The sequence below is a fragment of the Anabrus simplex genome, chromosome 2 (assembly GCF_040414725.1).
Source record: "Anabrus simplex isolate iqAnaSimp1 chromosome 2, ASM4041472v1, whole genome shotgun sequence".
Lineage (NCBI taxonomy): Eukaryota > Metazoa > Arthropoda > Insecta > Orthoptera > Tettigoniidae > Anabrus > Anabrus simplex.
The window spans coordinates 1,103,093,738-1,103,115,161 of NC_090266.1; positions in this window are offsets into that span (position 1 = coordinate 1,103,093,738).

A 21,424-nucleotide genomic window follows, 5' to 3' on the forward strand; every position below is an offset into this window, starting at 1 on the left:
GAATTAAATATTGCATATGTTTAATGCAGTCTCTTATTAAGAGTTTGGCACCAATTATTTTATTTTATCTTTCAACCTGTAAGACATGTAGGCAGTTAAATTTCAAAAGTGTCCAAAGTTACCCCGTTTAACGGTATTATTATTATTATTATTATTATTATTATTATTATTATTATTATTATTATTATTATTATTATTATTATTATTATTATTATTATTATTATTATTATTACCGATGGCTGCTGCGCTGTCCAGTTAACTAAGAGAGCCAGACATTCAAGGCATGCATATAGCGAAGAATATTAAATACTATGCCAAGGAATAGGTTGTTACATGCAAAACGCGTGTGCATGATAATGCCCACTTGACCGCTGCCTGCTTATTTCTATGGTCAGTTCTGTACTGTAACACTAGTAAATCCCCGTGTTCATTAGTGAGGAACGCCAATGTATATCAAAATAAATGGCAAAATTAATTGCTAAACGATCACATGCGGCTCAAAACCTGATGGAAATTTCACGGATTCAGGTCAAGTTTGCCTTTCATGTTTCATGTTTATAACTAATAAATAATTATTGAAATATAACTCCCTCGTTGAATGATGTTCTGAGTGTCCACAGAGTGTGCTTATATGTAAATGTGGCTCTACATTTATGTAAGTCAATAATAAATAACATGATTGTACAGGGACGGTCCGACTCGTTGGCTGAATGGTCAGCGTGCTGGCCTTCGGTTCAGAGGGTCCCGGGTTCGATTCCCGGCCGGGTCGGGGATTTTAATCGCTTCTGATTAATTCTTCTGGCTCGGGGACTGGGTGTATATGTCCGTCCCAACACTCTCCTCATCATATTCAGACAAAATACTACACTACCAACCACCACAGAAACACCCAATAGTGCTTACATCCCTCCATAGAGGGTTGGCGTCAGGAAGGGCATCCGGCCGTAAAACAGGTGTGGGAAAAAGCGGCAGGAAAAGAAGAAGATTGTACAGGGACGGGCTACAGACGCACCAGGCGTCTCCAACTCTGTATATCAACAAACGTTGACTCGCGATTACACACTTTACTGAATGACTTTTAAACTCCTTGGCTGACACACGCTGACCGCTCCGCTATGACCTCTCTCATAAGAAATTACGTATGTGTACATGACTTATTAGTGAACTGACTCACAATAATGCCTGCTACAGCCCTTGCACTCCATATCCCCGCTCGGTATTAAATTAATCGTTGTTTTCAGAAGTCCCTTATCGACCAAAATCAACAAACCCATGGCGTTACATTTGGTCTCCTGTTAAATGCAAAAACCCAAGGTATGTTTCCACGTTTCGGACCGAATCCTATATTATTCTACCAAATTTTTGAAATGTGTACGGCAAAATACTTGCATTTGAATAGGATATTTACACCATAAAAAGTACATACTTAATTAACAGTTTCTAAAATAATTGACAAAACTCCAGACTTTGCATAAATTTCCAAAAATCGTGGTCTTCTTGAAAATAGTTCATTTTCAATTATGTTTTAGCATAATTGATTCTAATAATGCTAAAAATGTGATGAATTGAACAGAATATAAAAGTTTGCTGATGTGATCATGTTAGTATATAATTTTCACGAAATTAAAAAAGTCAGAAATTTTAGAATTTATTTCCTTATGATACCTTTCTATCATAGTCTCCTTTGATATGTTCAGTTCAAAATATTCTGCTTCAATTTGATATATCAATGTATTCTATAACTTAAAGTTGAAGACACTATGCTTTTTTGAATTACGTGAAATGTGGAGACATTCATTGCGAGGAAAACTGAACTTGAATATTTGAAGTTCAGTTCAGGATTGAAATTACTTACTTTGGCTAATTAAAATCCACCAGATGCATAAGTAGTTTCCTCCTGTTGTAGTTTACTGTCTTCCTTAAATTGTTTTCTTCCTCTGAGATACCTTCTCTCTTGTTCGACTCGGGTTTGCTCCGCTTTTTGGCTTTGCAGTGTCATTCTTTATCTGTTGCCTTCGCACCAGTTGCATTACACTGAGTGGCCAAAAGTCATGGGAAGACACTTAACGTGATGTTATAGAGAGTAGCTCCTCCGCGATCCCTCAAAACGGCAACAATAAGGCGAGGCATCGTCTCTATAAGGCATAGGAATCCTTCTGCAGGGATCTGGACCCATGCATCTTGCACTTCTACCCACAATTTATCTTGTGTATAGCTCGTGCGGGGTTCGTGGAGCGTCACAAGCATCGACAGCATCCCATAAATGGTCCACTGGTTTAAAATCGGGTGATCTGGAGGGTCAATCCATGGTCGCAACTTTACTGGAGTGCACCTCCATCCACATGCGTGCTACCACGATACGGCTACATGGCGCATTGTGCTTTGGAAATATAGCATCTCCATCAGTGTACTCTTGCAGATGGTCTGAAAGAATGTCCACATGACGTGCACCTATCAGCGCTCCCTGCAGCCGGATAATGGGGCCTAATTGCGACCATGAGAATGTCGGCCCGACCAGAACTGAGCCACCTCCCTCCTGGATACAACCTTGTTGACACACAGGATCCATAGCTTCATGGGGCATACGCCACACTCTCACGCGCCCATCAGCTCGATACAACTGGAACCGGGATTTATCGGACCATACCACACGCCGCCACTGCTCCATGGTCCATTACCGATGTACGCGGGCCCTTGCACATCTTTGAGCTCTGTGTCGAGATGTCACGAAAGGGACACGAGTTGGTCGTCGGCTGGTGAAGCCTATGCGGTGCAGTTGCCTCCTTACAGTTTTGGTAGAAATGGGTTCCTTACTCGCAGCATTCAACTGGGCGGTGATCAGTCTCAAATAAGCCCGTCGAACGCCCAGTATGGTTCTGTGGAGGCGATGTGATGTCCGTTCGTTAAACACCTGTGGTCTATCTGTGCTGCAGCTGACGCGGGTGGTAACATTCTTTCCGCGATATTGAAGATCCAACCTCAACACTGTTGACCTCGGAAACCCGAATTCGCGTTTAACCTCCGCAATGCTATGACCCATGCGCCGTTCGCCGATGATCATCCCACGATGAAAGTCTGTTTAATCGCGACGACTTCTGGTGTCTGTAACACACTGTTCAGCTACGCCGCAGCTAGCCGCAACGCTCAGGGGTCGTACACGGCACCTTTTCTAATGAGACATCTCTCGCCGTGATTTTTGGCCACTAAGTGTGTATCGTCCCTGAGTGATGTTACTCATTTGTAGCACTTGTAATTCACTCACACTGCCACAGTTATAATGGATCACAACATCCATTACTCCTAATCTCAGAGTTGTGAGTCCTGCATAAATGTCTTTAGGATATCGATGCCATAATATAGAACTGAATGACTAATTGCAATTTTGTTTCAATCCATGCAGACATTTTCCCAACAGTTTCCTACTGCTGAGTCTTTCATAAACTAGCTTTACTTCTTGAAGGCTATCCCAGGGTATGCCTGGCTTGTACTGGTAGCTGTTTTCAGCTTTAGCTCGGTGCTAAGAACACCAACTTCCACTTTCTTCAGGACACCTGTGGTGTATAGGCCTCTCTTTGGTTGCTGTTAAGTGGTATATAGTTGACCAAATGTAATTGTACATTGCTCCTGTGCTGGAAGTATTGCTTCGAAGTACAATGCGAAAGTAATTTTGCATTTTATCAATGAGAACACCTGTCAATTTCCCTTTGCCCCTAGCTTTTTTTTTTTTTTTTGCGCAGTGTTGTTCACAACCTTTTCTGATAATGCCCAACACATTCCAGTTTTTATTATTATTAAAAATACATCACAAATGGGAAATATCCCGGTGGCAATGGTCACCTACAGTAGTGTAATAATAATGTAAAGTAAACATATTTACCGAACAGCAACAAACAACACGAATATAACAAGCAATTACATGGAAAGGAAATATTGCAAGAAATACTAATAGTTTAACATTGTAAATCCAGCATTTGCTTCCCATTGTAATGATCCGCCTCTGTCACAGTTTTATAGTTCATTCAGTGCCCATCCCCATAATAGTCTACGTACTCGATCCCACTTTCTGCTACTGAGCGACCAAAAATAACTTTGGTACCCTCTGATTCCATATTCTGTGACAACGTACTGAAGTTTTTCAAGCATACTTAAGCGTGATCTGCTTGCCAGGCAAGGTAGGACGGTGACATTTAGTCATCAGTTGAATGTAGAATCTTGGACAATACCCTTAGATAATATTTCCACGTAAATAACTTTACCCCTGTCAATTGACATCGCTGCTACAAGACCGGAGAGAGAAGAATTACCATTTCGGTGCCAAGTGCCATCGACAGTCACACCACATTTATTATTTGGTCGCTTTAGTTTTATTTCTTTTGCAGCACCTTCCATTACTTCTTCAGCAAGTTCAGTGGTAACTTCAGTCACAATCTTGACATGTTCAGTATACGCTGCAGGTGCGGGTGATGGATGTAAACTCATTAAATAAGAAACTTTGAAAATGTTTTTGCCTCACTTCCTCCACAAACAATGAGGCGCTTCTCATACACAAGTCTTCCATAAATTTCAGGCATCAGACCAATTTTTTGATCAGAATTACTACACACTGAACAAACAATAAAAACCCAGCCTCACCTCTGTCCACCAAACTTTTTCAGCTTCCAGTCTAGTGATTACAAATTGTATACCACAACTTCTCCTACGCTGCCGCCCAACATTACGGATGACGTAAGAAAAGCAATGGACGAACATAAAGTGACCGTGCTCATTCTCCTAGACTTCAGCAGTGCTCTTGACACTATCAGTACGGATATATTAATAGCGAAATTTTATATTCCTTCCATCTTAGCCACGCTGCTCTCAATTTGTTCGCTTCCTACCTCCATAACCGACGACAGTGTGTTGTCATGAATGATAAGAGAACGGAGTGGAAGTACAAAGTTAATGGTGTGCTACAAGGTTCTATACTCTGCCCCCTGTTATTTATTTTATATTTGAATGACATCTCTTCTAAGTTGAAAAACTGCAACCACCATCTCTATGCCGACGACCTTCAAATTTACTGCCACTCAAAAGTGAATGACATAGATGCAGCTATTGAAAATATGAACCGAAACTTAGAGCAGATCAGCTGTTATGCAGCCGAGAATTCTCTCTCCATCAACGCAACGAAAACACAAGCTATCATACTAGGGCAGAAAAAACTGCTTGCACATTTACACAGTCTACAAATTCCAGTCATTCAACTACATGGCGATGCTATCCCATTCTGTAAATCAGTAAAAAAACCTTGGAGTCACTATAAATGAAACTTTAAACTGGGATGAGCATGTCGCTAACGTATGCAGGAAAGTTCATTCATCACTTCATCGCCTTAAGATTCACCAGGCCGTATTACCTCTCAACTTAAAAATAAAACTGGTTCAAATATTAATACTTCCTATTGTTATGTTGTGTTGCTGGACGTTACCAGTGAACAAAATAGGAAATTGCAGAGAGCTTTAAACTCCTGCATTAGATTTATTTTTTCATTGAATGTTTTCTCGTATGAATCCCTTTTTTATGCACAACTTTCTTGGTTAAAAGTAGAGCAGCAGAGAAATCGCCATGTATCAACCCTTATCTATCGACTCTTGATTGAAAATATATATACCTGAATATCTCTCCAGTAATTTCCGTTTTCTATCTTCCTTCCTTGACCACCGGGCGAGTTGGCCGTGCGCGTAGAGGCGCGCGGCTGTGAGCTTGCATCCGGGAGATAGTAGGTTCGAATCCCACTATCGGCAGCCCTGAAAATGGTTTTCCGTGGTTTCCCATTTTCACGCCAGGCAAATGCTGGGGCTGTACCTTAATTAAGGCCACGGCCGCTTCCTTCCAACTCCTAGGCCTTTCCTATCCCATCGTCGCCATAAGACCTATCTGTGTCGGCGCGACGTAAAGCCCCTAGCAAAAAAATAGCCTTCCTTGACCGTGACACGCGATCTGGGTCAACAATTGCAATACCTCCACATCATACATCTGCCTTCAGAAATTCTTTCCTTGTGTCGGGCGCTAGAATATGGAATGCTTTACCCCCTGAAATTAGAAATTGTTCCTCATTAATTACCTTCAAAAGACAGTCTAAAGATTTCCTCTTGAATACGTAGGCTATATCATGTAGTTATGTGTGAATGTGTGAGTGAATGTGTGAGTGAATGTCTGGATCAAATAGTTCCCAAAAGTTTACATAAATTACTGTTATAGTATATGAATTCCACCTAGAGTAGTTATTGAATTTATTCTTCTAATTTTAGACTTAGGATGTAATCTTTTAGCTTTAGTCGATATTAAGTTATATTATTATTATTATATTATATACAGTGTGTTAAGTTTGAATATTAAGTTTGTATTCAGTATTAAGCCGCATAATGTGGTTAAGTGTAAGAGATGGCCAAGAGCCCTAACTTCGCCACAAATAAATAAATAAATAAATAAATAAATAAATAAATAAATAAATAAATAAATAAATAAATAAATAAATAAATAAATAAATAAATAAATAAATAAATAAATAAATAAATAAATAAATAAATAAATAAATAAATAAATAACATTCCGATAGTGAAACGTTTTTGACATAAACAGGTGTCTATAGTGTACAAAATGTACATAATTGCCTTTACAATACCATACAGTATTACAAACGTGTTGTTCTAAATTGTTCACTTTTATGGATTAAAATCAATTATATTCGAGGTAGGTTCTATAAAAACACCATCAACTGGAGATGATGGGTCTCTGAAATAAATTATTCAAAAATCTTGTTGTCTGCATATAAGAAGCTTAATCGGTGACAGCAGATGTGTGACCTCCAACTATCCTTCTCCTTGCTCCTTGCTTGGTAGAGTTATGGCCTTCGAGTTTCAGGCTCCCGGGTCCAAATCTGGTACACAATCAATTCGACACTCCATGTCAGCGTGTGAAAGGTGTCTGCCGTGTGGTAGAGTAAGACTGAAATTGAAATTGACAAGTAGCAGACTAAATGGCGTAAAATTAAACAACGTACACTACGATTATTACTATTAAATTAACCTTCTGGTTTAGAACTAAAAATAGAAAATTCATCGTGCTCATTTTGGCGCGTAATTCAACGAAGGTTTTACAAAATATCAATGGAAATGGAAGCCAATAACTGTCTACAATCAGAAGTTCATTTGTGACTAGCTCTGTGGCTTCGTTTAGTTCCATACCTTTCGTATTCAAATCATTCAAAACTAAATCTAATTATCTCTACCTCAATTTTCCTCTACTTCCCTTACCCTCTATGGTTGAGTCCATCGTTCTCCTAGTGTGACAACTGCCCTCTACCGTGTACGTTGGCATGCGTGACAGCTTCGAGACCTCTCAAGAAGTCTCGTTTCTCCGCTACGTATATCACCTCATGGACTAATGAAGTTACCACCACCATAAAAAACCAAACTCTATGGCTCAACAGCTCCAAAGGGCCATGGCCTACCAGGCAACCTCTCCTGAGCCCGAAGTCTTGCAGATTACGAGGTGTCGTGTGTCAGTACGACGAGACCTCTCTGTCGTTATTCTTGGCTTTCTAGAGGGGGGCCACCATCTCAACGTCAGAGAGCTCCTCAATAGTGTTCACGAAGGCTGAATGGACCTCGAAACTGCCACCAGATCCAGAAAAAGCTTTCTGACCTGGCTGGGAATAGAACCCGGGCCCCCCAAGTAAGAGGCAGGCACACTACTCCTACATCACAGAGTCGGCTTCCACCCTGTATATAGAGTGTAAAAGTAAGGTAGGCCAAACTTTCAAGACACATTCCTCAGACATAAAAAATGAAAATACATTATATACGGGCATGTGTCTGGAGACAATTTCCATGTTACAACTCGTTTTCTACAACCCTCAATTGTAAATTAATCATGGGAAACACACAAGAACAGTACGTTCCAGCATATCACATGCAACTGTTTCTTACATGAAACGTTCCAAACGCCTATCGTGAGCAGTGGTACATGTAGGAAAGCTAACAGAGGGTGTTTTTAACGTTTTCAGGTCATCGGAGACGCAAGAATGGAAAAAAGCTAGGATTGGGAAGGTATGTGTCGAAGTCGTAATTAAGTTACAGCAACGGCATTTGCCCGATGTAAAGCAGGGAAGCCACGGAAAACGATGTATAGAGCTGCCGACGGTAGGATTCGAACCCACCATCTTTCGAATGGAAGCTTTCAGTTACCTGATCAGAACCGCACGGCCAACTCGCCGGTGATCGTTGTAATTGTTGTTCATTTTATTATCGACCGTACTTGCCGCAAGTGTGAACGTGCTACTGCTATGGAGCCAAGTTCTGCATTCGAGAGACACGTGGGTTCGAACCCCACCGTCGGCTGTCCTGAGAATGATTTCCTGTGGTTTCCCTTTATCACATCCAGGCAAATGCCGGCATGCTTCCTATTCATAGACCACAGCTGATTCTTCCCACCTCCTTACCCAGTTTCATTCACCATGATTCATTTCATCTTCATTAGCTGCTCAACCGAGACTGGCGTCAGGAAGGGCTTCCAGCCGTAAAAGCGTACCATATAAATTCGTGCGCTCAATACTAGAACTAGGTAACTGAAAATGTACGGTTTTGAGATGATGGAAGTTTTATGTTTGTACACATACAATGTGCCAAATCCCCGTGTGGCAGTGCTTCGTGGAACACATTTTTGCAATACGTGCAATTAAGTTGATCGTAATGTATCTATAAAGATCGTTTTGGTAAAAAAAAATCCCAATTCTCTTAATTGCAATTACTTAAATTCTAAGATACCTAGTTTTAGCCCTAACTTAAACTGGTATTGATACATATATCTGTGACACTAGGACAGGAAAAAATACAAAATAATCGCATATTTGGATGTTAATTATCCATATTTTATTCATAATGTACAAAATATACAGTTTCGCCAAATATATCCTGGATCATACTTGCATTTAATAATAATCTGCGTTGCCCGACGAGTAAGCAAGATTAGCATAAATCTATATAAAACTAGCAAGATACTCGTGCTTCGCTACGGTATTATACTGAAATTTATAATTGAATGCTCATTCTTATAGATATAATCCGCCGAAACTCGCGTTCTGACACGTTTTCTGCGAGAATCCACCAAAATTCGCGATCTGACTCGTTTTCTAATAGATTAGGGCAAGTTTCCTCCCATTTTTCAATCTTTCCTTAAAGCAATCGATTTCGTACTTCCCGGGCTAGGTCCAGGTATTCCACCTGGTCAGTTGGGTCCCTAAATCTTTGCCATCTCTTCCTATAAGCATTTTTAATATGGATCAAATCCTTCAGGAGATCTGGCGTGGTGTCATCTTGGGTGCCTTGCCGGTACTGAACCCGAGGCTGGACTGCATTCTTAGTCATTACCCGACCAGGAGCCGTTTCCAGCAAGGTCCGCACATTTGACGACAGTCCAGTACATTATTATTATTATTATTATTATTATTATTATTATTATTATTATTATTATTATTATTATTAGATGTTCTGGACCCCACAGCAAGATGCAAGACCGCTACTTGGCGGTAATTTACATCTGTTGACATTGTCATTGTTGACAATGTGAACAGCACCATTGTCGCGCGTAGGCAAGTGTGCGGGATTTCTGGCGATACGAATGACATACTTCCGTGCATTATTGACCTTATTATAGAGTTGAACAATTTGACGGTCAATCGCATTCCTATCGTTTATTTCAAATGTGTTTACATTTTTATTTATATGCCAGGAGAATCTAATGTAATCTAAAAAGGTTCTCCAAAGGAAAATATGGCTGTTGAAAACGAACCCAGGAAAGATTAAAAATGATAGGTTTATGATCAGAATAAGTACATCGAAAATCTACAGGCTGTTTCCAGTCATTCGACAGGGTCAGGAATGGAATGAATAAAGCCCCATCTAGCGGCGACAATAGGAATTGTGCCGGCTGCCGAAGCACTCCTCTGGGGCAATGATCGAAGAATGACAAATGAAATGAAATATTGGACAGTGTTGCTGCAACGAATGATGACAGGAAAAACTGGAGCATCCGGAGAGAAACCTGTCCCGCCTCCGTTTTGTCCGGCACGACTGTCACATGGAGTGACCGGGATTTGAACCACGGAACCCAGCTCTGAAAGGCCAGCGCGCTGCCGCCTGAGCAACGGAGGGTCCTTATAAGTACATTATGAACAGTAAAATCAATTGGTCTCACCTTCTTTTACACCCCACCGCCGATAAGTTTATTTACCCCCTCCCAAAAAAAAATTAAAGAAGGCGTGTTTCTTTATGTTTAAAGGAGATTCCAAACACCAATGTTCATGGCTATTACCTTCAGTTTTGAGATATAAGTGTCCCCATAAAAATAATTCACTTCTTTTCACTTCCTTTCACACACACCCCCACCCCACCCAAGTGAATTTTCCAGCAAAAAATACTTGTTTTTAATAGTAAAGGATCTTCTAAATACCAATTATCACGACTCTAACTTCTTCAGTTTTTGATTTATGTGTCCTCATGAAAGGAATTCAACTCCTTTTCACTCCCGCCCCCCAAGATGGTTTCCCCCCAAAAACGCGCTTTTCTTTGTTTTTAAAGGAGATCCAAATACCGATTTTCACGTCTGTAACAACTTTAGTTCTTATTAGATGTATGTATTCTTATACAATTAAGTCAATTATTTTTTCAATTCTTTCAGACCTGCCCCAACACTTCATTGGATTTTCCGAGAAGACGAGTTTCTTTACTTTTAAAGCAGATTCCATATATCAAATTTCACGTCTGTAACATCTTCATTTTTGAGATATCAGTAGCCTAATTAAAAGAATTCAACACCATTTTCAGTCACTTTTACCCCCCCTCCACCCAAGTGGTATTTCCGAAAACTAAATATAAACGTTTCTTTATTTTTAAAAGATATAAAAATACCATTTTTTACTTCTGTAACATGTTAAGTTTTTTGAGATATACTGTAGAAGTTCTCATTTTAAAATTTCACCCCTTTTTAGGTCCCCTTAAGTGGAGTTTCCAGAAACAGATCACCTATGTTTCTTTACATTTACAGGAGATTACAATTACCCATTTTTTACGTCTGTAACATTTTACGTTTCTCAGATATTCTGTGGATATAGTTTTCAAAAAATTCACTCCAATTTGTCACACCTGTTTAACCGCCAATAATTGGATTTTCCAAAAGCAAAAAAATTCGTGTTTCTTTATTTTTAATGGAAATCCCATATACAAATTTTCAGTTCTGTAATATTTTCAGTTTCTGAGGTATATGTATCCTCATTAAAGGCATTCAACCCATTATTCACCCTCTTACACCCCTCCTATAGGGATTTTCAGAAAACAAAAAAATACGTGTTCCTTTTTTTTAAGGGAGATTCTAAATACCAATTTTTACATCTGTAAACTTTTAAAGTTTTGAGATAAGGATACACTCATTTTAAAAATTCACCACCCTTTTCACCCTCCCAGTAATTGGATTTTCCAAAAACAAAAATAATACGTGTTGCTTTATTTTTAAAAGAGATAAAAAGCAGCAATTTTCAGGTCTGTAATATCTTCAGTTTCTGATATATAATTACCGGTATCCTGATTAAAGGCATTCAACCCCTTTTTCTCCTTTTTTCACCCCTCCTATTGGGATTTTCTGAAAACAAAAAATACGTGTTTCCTTATTTTTAAAGAACATTCTAAGTAGCAATTTTTAACCCCCCTTTTCACCCCCTTAGCGAAGGAATAGCCTCCCAACTCCGATAGATGGGATTACTGCTGGGTACCGAGTATAATAGCCTGACTGAGTATTTGCGGGAAATAGCCGGGGAGTTAGAAAACTTTCTTCTTTAGCATGCCATTCCTCTGGTTCATACATTTTCTGATACAGCTGGTACGTAACTTATTGGTTCATCATAGTACTACAGCTATTCGATCCCTACTCTGACGCCCTGTTTTGAATGAGCAGTCGGCATACTTAAGGCAGAGGCACATTTAGTAGAGTAGTAGTATGGCCTGGTCAAGAATAACAATTTTAGGGCTATTCCAAATTATAGCACCACAATTCACTAAATAACTCTAAATTCAACCGTGAAAAGAGCCGTTTCTTAAGCAAAGCTTCTTCCTCTTTACTTTTATTAAATTCTACATTCATTTTATTCCAAATTAGCAGTGAAGAGAGGGTTTCTCCTCTGGCTTGGAGGAAAAAATTGCCTATAAGCCAAATAGATTTATCCGCCGCCAGTGTAGTGAATTTAGATTTTCCGACTCATCGCTTACTCCTAGGAAACAGATCAGTAAAAGGCATAGATTTTGCCCTGGGAGTCGCCACTAATCGATCCCCTCCCCGCCGAAAATGGACGAAGAGTGTTCACGGCTCACGGCAGTCTGCGGCTTGGTCATACCAGCTATGAAACTTTGGACTGTTAGATCGGCAGCTTAGCCCTGTTCGTTACAAGTGAGAAAATGTGGGGGTTTTCATTTGATCGAATATTTCGTATGAAAGCATTTTTTTAATCGCACCATTCCTACTGACGTCATTGTAATGAATATTCATTTCAGTTGGGAAAAACCACTAAGACATTCTTTCTGAGGGTGTAAAAAGGCAGGTGGAGAGTGAGTGTCTACCATTATAATGAAAACTCCCCAACCTGATTGTGACTGATGGTATGCAAGTCGGTCTACCATTACAGTGAAAATTCGCTAACTCAGTCTTCATATCAGAAAAGACGTTTGGTGACTTCTCCGTTGCGTTTCTAGGGTAACGTTAAGAGCTATGCAATTTCATACAATCTTGCTCACAACGTGTACACTACCTAACCTGGAATTCTGTATACATTGTAGAATTCCGTAGCGAAACACGGGTACATCAGCTAGTGCTGTAATAATCTTTGTTCATGTCTGATGTTTTACTGTGGAAAAGAGACATAAAATCGTCGCACTTGGCTTTGCAGATGCACTTAGTTTCCTTGTACAAAGGCTGCAATAACTGGTGTGAATATCGCCTTGTGGTTGTGCTGCAGTCAACTACTCTGAAATCTTGGTCGTCAAAGGTTTCCTTAAATTTTAAACAGTCAGCGAAGCTTCTTTCAAATTTAATCCAAGTTCATTTTTTGCCAATTAACTAGCTGCCCCTTCATATCTTTCTTTCTCATAATGAAGCTGGTTTGCACGAATGTTTTCCAGTCTTCAAAGGCAATGTAGTCGACAACTGTGTATGGCTTATCCTTCTTTTAGGGAGCACTACGTGCAATTGCTTTCCAATCCCCTGGCCATTGCGGATTTTCAACTCGCGTGAATTCAGTTCCTATAGCTGAATGAGTACAGTCACCTTCCGTTTCAAAATGTCCAGATGTCAGAAATTTCAAATCAATACATTTTCCGTTCATCGTCTTCACAGCATGCATGCACGGGCCAGCCACAATTTTATTTCAATTTTGTCCACCATAATGGTCACTGAGACACCGGATTTCTTGGACGCATTCTGGTTGGAACTGCAAGTACATGAACAGTCATGATGCAGTCTCACTCCTGCTCCTTCTTGTTTCAACTTCATGCCATATTTAGCAGACTCCTTTAGAAATTACATTGCAAACTTTAAAATTATACGTTGCTTAACCTCCGTCTATAAAAAGGAGTATTATTTCTTGGGCTACTTGGCATCATGAGCACCTGCTGCAGATCAAAATTTAGGGAAACTATTTTGCCTTCACAGACTATTGATGATTCTTCTTCGTCCTACATTTTTTCTTCTCTAGTTATATCCTTGTACATCAAGTGGTGTCCATAATCGGGTACGGATTCATTATCTTCAAAATGTACTGCAGAAACACGGCATTGGTCCTCCTTTGGTCGGTGAAAGCCAAAATTATAGTAATTAACGAAAATGTTCCTAAATGTTGATTCTTCTTTTTTTAGCCGTTTCGTTTTCTCACACCATTTGGAGAATCGCCGATACATGACTTTAATGATCAAATCTGAACGGCAGTAACGCGACGGTACAACCGTAAAGGGCTTTGATACCTTGTTTTATTCAGGAGCAAGCACTTTCTTTGTGAAATGCCTACTGCCATCGCCAGTAGAAGTATTTGTGTTTACATTTTTCCTTAGAGCAATATACACTACCCCCCATGGCGCAACAGCCCCGAAGGACCATGGCTTACCAAGCGACTGCTGCTCTTCCCGAAGGCCCGTAGAGAACGAGGTGTCGTCTGGTCAGCACGATGGATTCTCTCGGCCGTTATTCTTGGCTTTCTAGACCTGGACCGCTATCTCACCGTCAGATAGCTCCTCAATTGTAATCACGTAGGCTGAGTAAACCTCGAGCCAGCCCTCAGATTCAGTTAAAAATTCGTGACCTGTCCGGTAATCGAATACGGGGCCTACGGGTAAAAGGCAGGCACTCTACCCCTTCACCGCGGGGCCGTCAATATCTACTACACCCTTCTTTATTCCTAACGTATTGATAAACATATTCTTGCACACTTATTCCATCAAGAGGCAAATAGAAGAAGCTAAAATTCAACCTACTGTAGATGCAGTCGTCATTTTCGTTTCCACCTTGACCATGTTGTCACGTATGAAGTCACGTTGTCATGTGTAATTTCTCATTGACCAAAAAGCATGAAAAATGTCCGGTCTTTTCTCTTCCAAAATTGGCAATTTCGCTTGCACTGAGATGTGCAAGGAGGATACATTTGCGCCTTCTATTAGGTGATCTCCCGTGCACAAATATACTCCTGTCTATGAACTCTTTGAGATTTCACTATGTTCCGTACTGTAACGGTAAAAGTTGATTATGTCGTCTAGTTGAACACGAGACTCGACACAGGGGTGTCCGGTCTCTATCTGATTTGTTACAGAGGAGAGGGAAGTAAAATAAATATAATGGAATGTTTTTAATTTTGCTCAAACGTTTATTCATGAAATAAAATCAGAAGTCAAACATCACCTCAGCACAGCAGTTACGAGTATTTCTCCTAGGATTGAGCTGGTACTCGTACACTGCGGGATCGCAATGTTCGTTCATAGCGGCACCATCTTTAGAGAAGGTCCCAAATATCTCGAATTTCTAGAAGGTCTTTAATGTGTAGAAGATCTCGATGACCTAGTAGCATTCGTGGTATTGGTTGTAACACTGCACTAGGATTCGAAATGGACTCGTAAAATGTTTGATCTGCACAAACAAAGTTATTATTAATGGCGAATTTAAACAAATCACAAGTGGCGATAAACTGTCCTAACAGTGTGATTGCACTGAGTAATTGCGATGTAATATCACTGAACTCGGCCTACACAGTCATTTCTACTGGATTGAGTTAGGTAATAAATTAAATTGAACTCATAATTAAATCTGTGATGTATCAGCCACGGAAAATAAAATAACTCACTTTATCAAAGTTAAATATGAGAACTTCGGCTGAATAATGACATAGAAAATATACCACTTTCAAACTTTACACAGTTCAAGTTCGAATTAATTCTTGAAATAAAATGAAACCAAAGAATTTTTTCTGCGAATTTAGTCCCGCTCACGATTAAATAATGGCTAAAAAGAAAACACTGTCATTTCTAGAACCGTCCTGGGTTCAACACAAGTCTGATCTGGATAATTAAGAAATGTTAACTGCACCAGTTTAGTTAACCACAGTTCTAGGGCTATGTTCTATCGAGAATCTGGTCACTTGGAAAATAAATCCTATGTTCGATAGCACTGTTAAATTCAACTAATTGTGTCAGTAGCTTGTAGCGTAGAACATTTTGTCAAATTATACGTTTAAAGCCTTGGTAGAGTAATCGTGCACTTTGACGTTTTACCACCACAAAATTCAATCACCTGTACAGTTTCAAATACTGAATTACGTTTCGCTATTAGCACAGTGTTATCGCTTGTTAGGGTTAAATACAAAAATATGTACAGTTTTGACGTTTCACTAATGACAAAGTTTAATCACTGTTAGCAGTCAATATTAAATAACATTGTAAAGTTTAAACACTGTTATTTAAATCCTACCATCTCTTGTAATTCCAACATGAATTTACGTTTAAGTACTTGGTAGCGTAGTATCGTATTAGTGAGTAAATAGTAAAACACCTTAACTGTTCACGTCTCAACTCATACGCAACTCCTATTACCACACGCAAATGATACTGTAATTCTTCTAAGTCTTGTAGATGCGTTGTAGAATCAGAGTTCCATAGTACACGGACTTAAACATTCATCGGATAGTCGAACTGGTGACTTACATCACGGCAGCAGAATGACCAACAGCCGACCGACCGGCCTCGACTGTGGCACAAGGTAGACTGAGTTGACAGGCGAAATGCTTCCCTTTTCATGCGGGATACCCGAGAAATTGTGACTGTTTTATTTCTTCTAATATCTCCCTTAATTCTTTACATACTTCTTTCAAACTTGGGGGTCATAATCATAAAAAAATTGGGCTACACCATGACGTAGTTCATTTCTTCGTACCTTAATCCACTCAAAGGATATAAACAATGGAAAGAATCGAACATTATATCGGCTGACGCAACGTGGCTTTGACCTCGTTCCACAGTTCGTGACGTCAAAAATCTTGTCGCTCTCAGCTGGCATGCTTCTAGGCTGCCGGATGAGCTCGCTCGGCGGGCAACATAACTTCACACATCCGAGACTGTAGCTTAGAACTGTATTCCTGGTATAGCACCCACTTATCATCTTGGTTCTTTCTTTTCCTAGGTCTCTAGGTGTTTTCAGGGCGTTCTTCAATTCCTTCTATAGTGGGTTCCTTTACTGTAGGGTGTACATTGCGTTCCTTATAGTGCTGTGACTTTGCTCGCTGTCTTCACTAGGTTCATTTTCGGACCCATCAGGGAGAAGTGTAATTTTGATTCCGATCCTCCTTCAAAGTAATCAGTCGCTTTAAAATGAGAGATATTGCTGAAAGTTGTCGGTATTTCCGTAGCTTGAAGGTATTCTTCTACTCTGTCACGATTTTCATAGATATGGCCCATTTCTGAGACTCGTGCCTCATCACACTCACTATCCTCACTGGGTACACCTTTTGATCCACCACGCAATATAACTGAACGGAATCATAGAATGTTAGCCATAAACAAGGAATAGTTCGGACAAACTAACTAGAGCAATTCTAGTCAAAAGGATATTCAACGTCATTGATATAACAGTAAGTAGATTGCTAACTAGCAGTCTTAATACAATAAAATGTACTGAATGATAATATTGCTTACATGGCTCGGCCTCATCACTTTGTAAAAATAACTCAACCATTCCTCTAGCTCTAGATATTTTGATCAATGTGTATGCTATAAAGCACACATTTAAAGTGAGCCAAGCAATGTGCACAGAGGTAGCATATTAATAACAAGAACAAGAGAACCATGTAATAGTCTGCATTATTTGAATGAAAATCTACAACCTGTTGTCCAGTCATTGATCGGGTCAGGGATGGATGAATGAAAGCCCCCATCTTGCGGCGAGGATAGGAATTGTGCCGGCAGCCCAGGCTTGTCGCACTCCTGTGGGGCAATGATTAATGACTGACAGATAAAATGATAATAGAGTGTGTTGCTGGAATGACAGATGGCAGGGAAAACAGGAGTACACGGACAAAAACCTGTCACGCCTACGCTTTATCCAGCACATATCTCACATGGAGTGAGCGGGATTTGAACCACGGTATCCAGCACTAAGAGGCCGACGCCTGCCGCCTGAGCCACGGAGGCTCCTAGTCTGCATTAATTGCCAGTTAACAATCCAAACACTGGCAATAATAAGTGCTACAAATACTGTAGATAACTCCGGTTGTATACATTTTGTTATTGCAAAAGGAGTTTATTCTGAATTCAAACGGCGGATATCTATATACCTACTTATTACAATCAATGTAAACTCTATTTTCCACTTGTCTACTTTTGAAAATGGCAGGTCAATGATTCAAGGTGCATTGTTTTGTTATCCACTTCTGGCAATTCAAAGTTGACCACCTGAGTAACTAAAAGATGTAGATAACTTGAAACTGATAAAATCTGAGTTATATAGTTATAGCATTGGACCCACAAGTTCACCTCACGTCATCCCCGACAGCGTATCAAGAAACGGGATTAAGGAGCAGACATGAAATATTATTATTATTATTATTATTATTATTATTATTATTATTATTATTATTATTATTATTATTATAACAAAAAATACAAGTATTTACCTTGTGGTTGTACGGATAAACCTGAGAACTAAATAACATATCGATGATATCACGACATTTCCTAGCGGGTCATCGCATTTGGGAGATTGCAATAAATTTGTCAACTTTCTAATTTACGATATGCAGACTACTCCGGTAACGGCAATAAAGAAATAGTCTTGATCGACTGTCTGTTGACCAGGAAAGTTGAGTCCCATGTCTGTTGGCTAGGCCGAGTACATTTGATGCATTGCGTAAGATTATGGAACTGTGTATAGTTCCTATTCATCACTGTAATGGAAGGCGTTTTAGTAAATTACCTCCAGAAGAGAAAGGATTAGATATTCAGGTAGTGTGCTAGCCGAGTGACATCATCACCAGTTCACTGGGGTTTCACTGTTGGCGATTCACGTGAGACATTTCCGTGATTTGAGTTCCGCATAAAACCAGAGATCTGGAGACTATAAGCACGATGCCAACAGTCAAGTAAAACTACAAGCTTGCTTTGTCGGATAAGATATCCACGGTGTGTTAAGTGACAGCTTCGGCATAATCTGAATTCGAATTGTTTCGGGGCGGCTAAATAATTCCTATATTAAGATAAAAGTATCGTATCACTACACAGTCGGTTGGTATTTATGCGTGCTAAAATGTAGCTAGGAGATTCATTGGCACACTATACGACCACTCTCGTGTCTGTTGCAGCGTAAAGACTAGTAGTTACAGAGATGTGATGAAAATTATTATTATTATTATTATTATTATTATTATTATTATTATTATTATTATTATTTTCGCGTACCATTCGTTGCAAATCGTAATACGTAAAGTACACACAATTCAACACGTTTGTTGTAGTCGACAATGAACCGGGTTCTTTTTCTGCACGCTCTCACATGTCGGGCTTGAAATTGTTCTCTAAAGTGAACTCCTGTCTTTCATTTTCTATCGACGATGAGAAAGATTTCCTTCCGCAGATTAAGTGTAACAACTTTTCTGTCTTCTTCAGGGAATTTTAAGAACTATGCTTTTTAATGTAATCGGACTTAGTGTTACACTGCCGGGAAATGAAATCCGAACGCCAAGAAGACATTAGAGGAAATCAATCAATCAATCAATCAATCAATCAATCAATCCTGATCTGCATTTAGGGCAGTCGCTTTCCTAACATTTTCTTAAATCATCGCAAAGAAATTGGAAAATTATTGAACATTTCCCTTTGTAAATTATTCCAATCACTAACTCCCCTTCCTATAAACGAATATTTGCCCCAATTTGTCCTCTTGAATTCCAACTTTATCTTCATATTGTGATCTTTCCTACTTTTAAAGACACCACTCAAACTTATTCGTCTACTGATGACCGAGCTCGATAGCTGCAGTCGCTTAAGTGCGGCCAGTATCCTGTAATCGGGAGATAGTGGGTTCGAGCCCCAATGTCGGCAGCCCTGAAGATGGTTTTCCGTGGTTTCCCATTTTCACACCAGACAAATGCCAGGGCTGTACCTTAATTAAGGCCACGGCCGCTTCCTTCCACTTCCTAGGCCTTTCCTCTCCCATCGTCGCCATAAGACAAATCTGTGTCGGTGCGACGTAAAACAAAATAGCAAATAGCGTCTACTGATGTCCTCCCACGCCATCTCTCCACTGACAGCTCGGACGTATCACTTAATCGAGCAGCTCGTCTCCTTTCTCCCAAGTCTTCCCAGCCCAAACTTTGCAACATTTCTGTAAAGCCACCCTTTTGTCGGAAATCACCCAGAACAAATCGAGCAGCTTCTCTTTGGATTTTTTCCAGTTCTTGAATCAAGTAATCCTGGCGAGTGTCCCATACAATGGAACCATATTCTAGTTGGGGTCTTACCAGAGACTTATATGCCCTCTCCTTTACATCCTTACTACAACCCCTAAATACCTTCATAACCATGTGCAGAGATCTATACGCTTTATTAACAATCATATTTATGTGATTACCCCAATGAAGATCTTTTCTTATATTAACATCTAGGTACTTACAATGAGCCCCAAAAGGAACTTTCACCCCATCAACGCAGTGTTAAAAACTGAGAGGAATTTCCTATTTGTGAAAATCACAACCTGACTTTTAACCCCGTTTATCATCATACCATTGCCCACCGCCCATCTCACAACACTATCGAGGTCATCCTGCAGCCGCTCACAATCTTGTAACTTATTTATTACTCTGTACAGAATAACATCATCTGCAAACAGCCTTATCTCTGATTCCACTTCTTTACACATATCATTGATATATATATATATAAGAAACATAAAGGTCCAATGATACTGTCTTGAGGAATTCTCCTCTTAATTATTACAGGGTCAGATGAACCTTCGCCTACTCTAATTCTCTGAGTTCTATTTTCTAGAAATATAGCCACCAATTCAGTCAATCTTTTTTGTAGTCCAATAGCACTCATTTTTTCCAGAAGTCTTCCATGATCTACCCTATCACATGCCTTAGATAGTTCAATCGCAATACAGTCCATTTGGACTCCTGAATCCAGGATACCTGCAATATCTTGCTGAAATCCTACAAGGTGAGCTTCAGTGGAATAACCTTTCCTAAACCCAAACTGCCCTTTGTCAAACCAGTTATTAATTTCGCAAACATGTGTAATATAATCAGAAAGAATTTTTTCCCAAAGCTTACATGCAATGCATGTCAAACTGACTGGCCTGTAATTTTCAGCTTTATGTCTATCACCCTTTCCTTTATACACACGGGCTACTATAGCAACTGTCCATTCATTTCGTACAGCTCGTTCAACCAAACAATAATCAAATCAGTATTTCAGCTATGGTACTATATCCCAACCCATTGCCTTTAGCATATCCCCAGAAATCTTATCAATTCCAGCTGCTTTTCTAGTTTTCAACTTTTGTAGCTTACTGTAAATGTCATTGTCATCATAGGTAAATTTTAATACTTCTTTAGTATTACTTACCTCCCATATCTGGACATTATCCTTTTAACCAACAATCTTTACATACTGCTGACTGAATACTTCTGCCTTTTGAAGATCCTCGCATACACACTCCCCTTGTTTAATAATGATTCCTGGAATGTCCTTCTTTTAACCTGTTTCTGCCTTAAAGTACCTATACATACCCTTCAATTTTTCACTAAAATTTGTATGACCACCAATTATGCTTGCCATCATGTTATCCTTAGCTGACTTCTTTGCTAGATTCA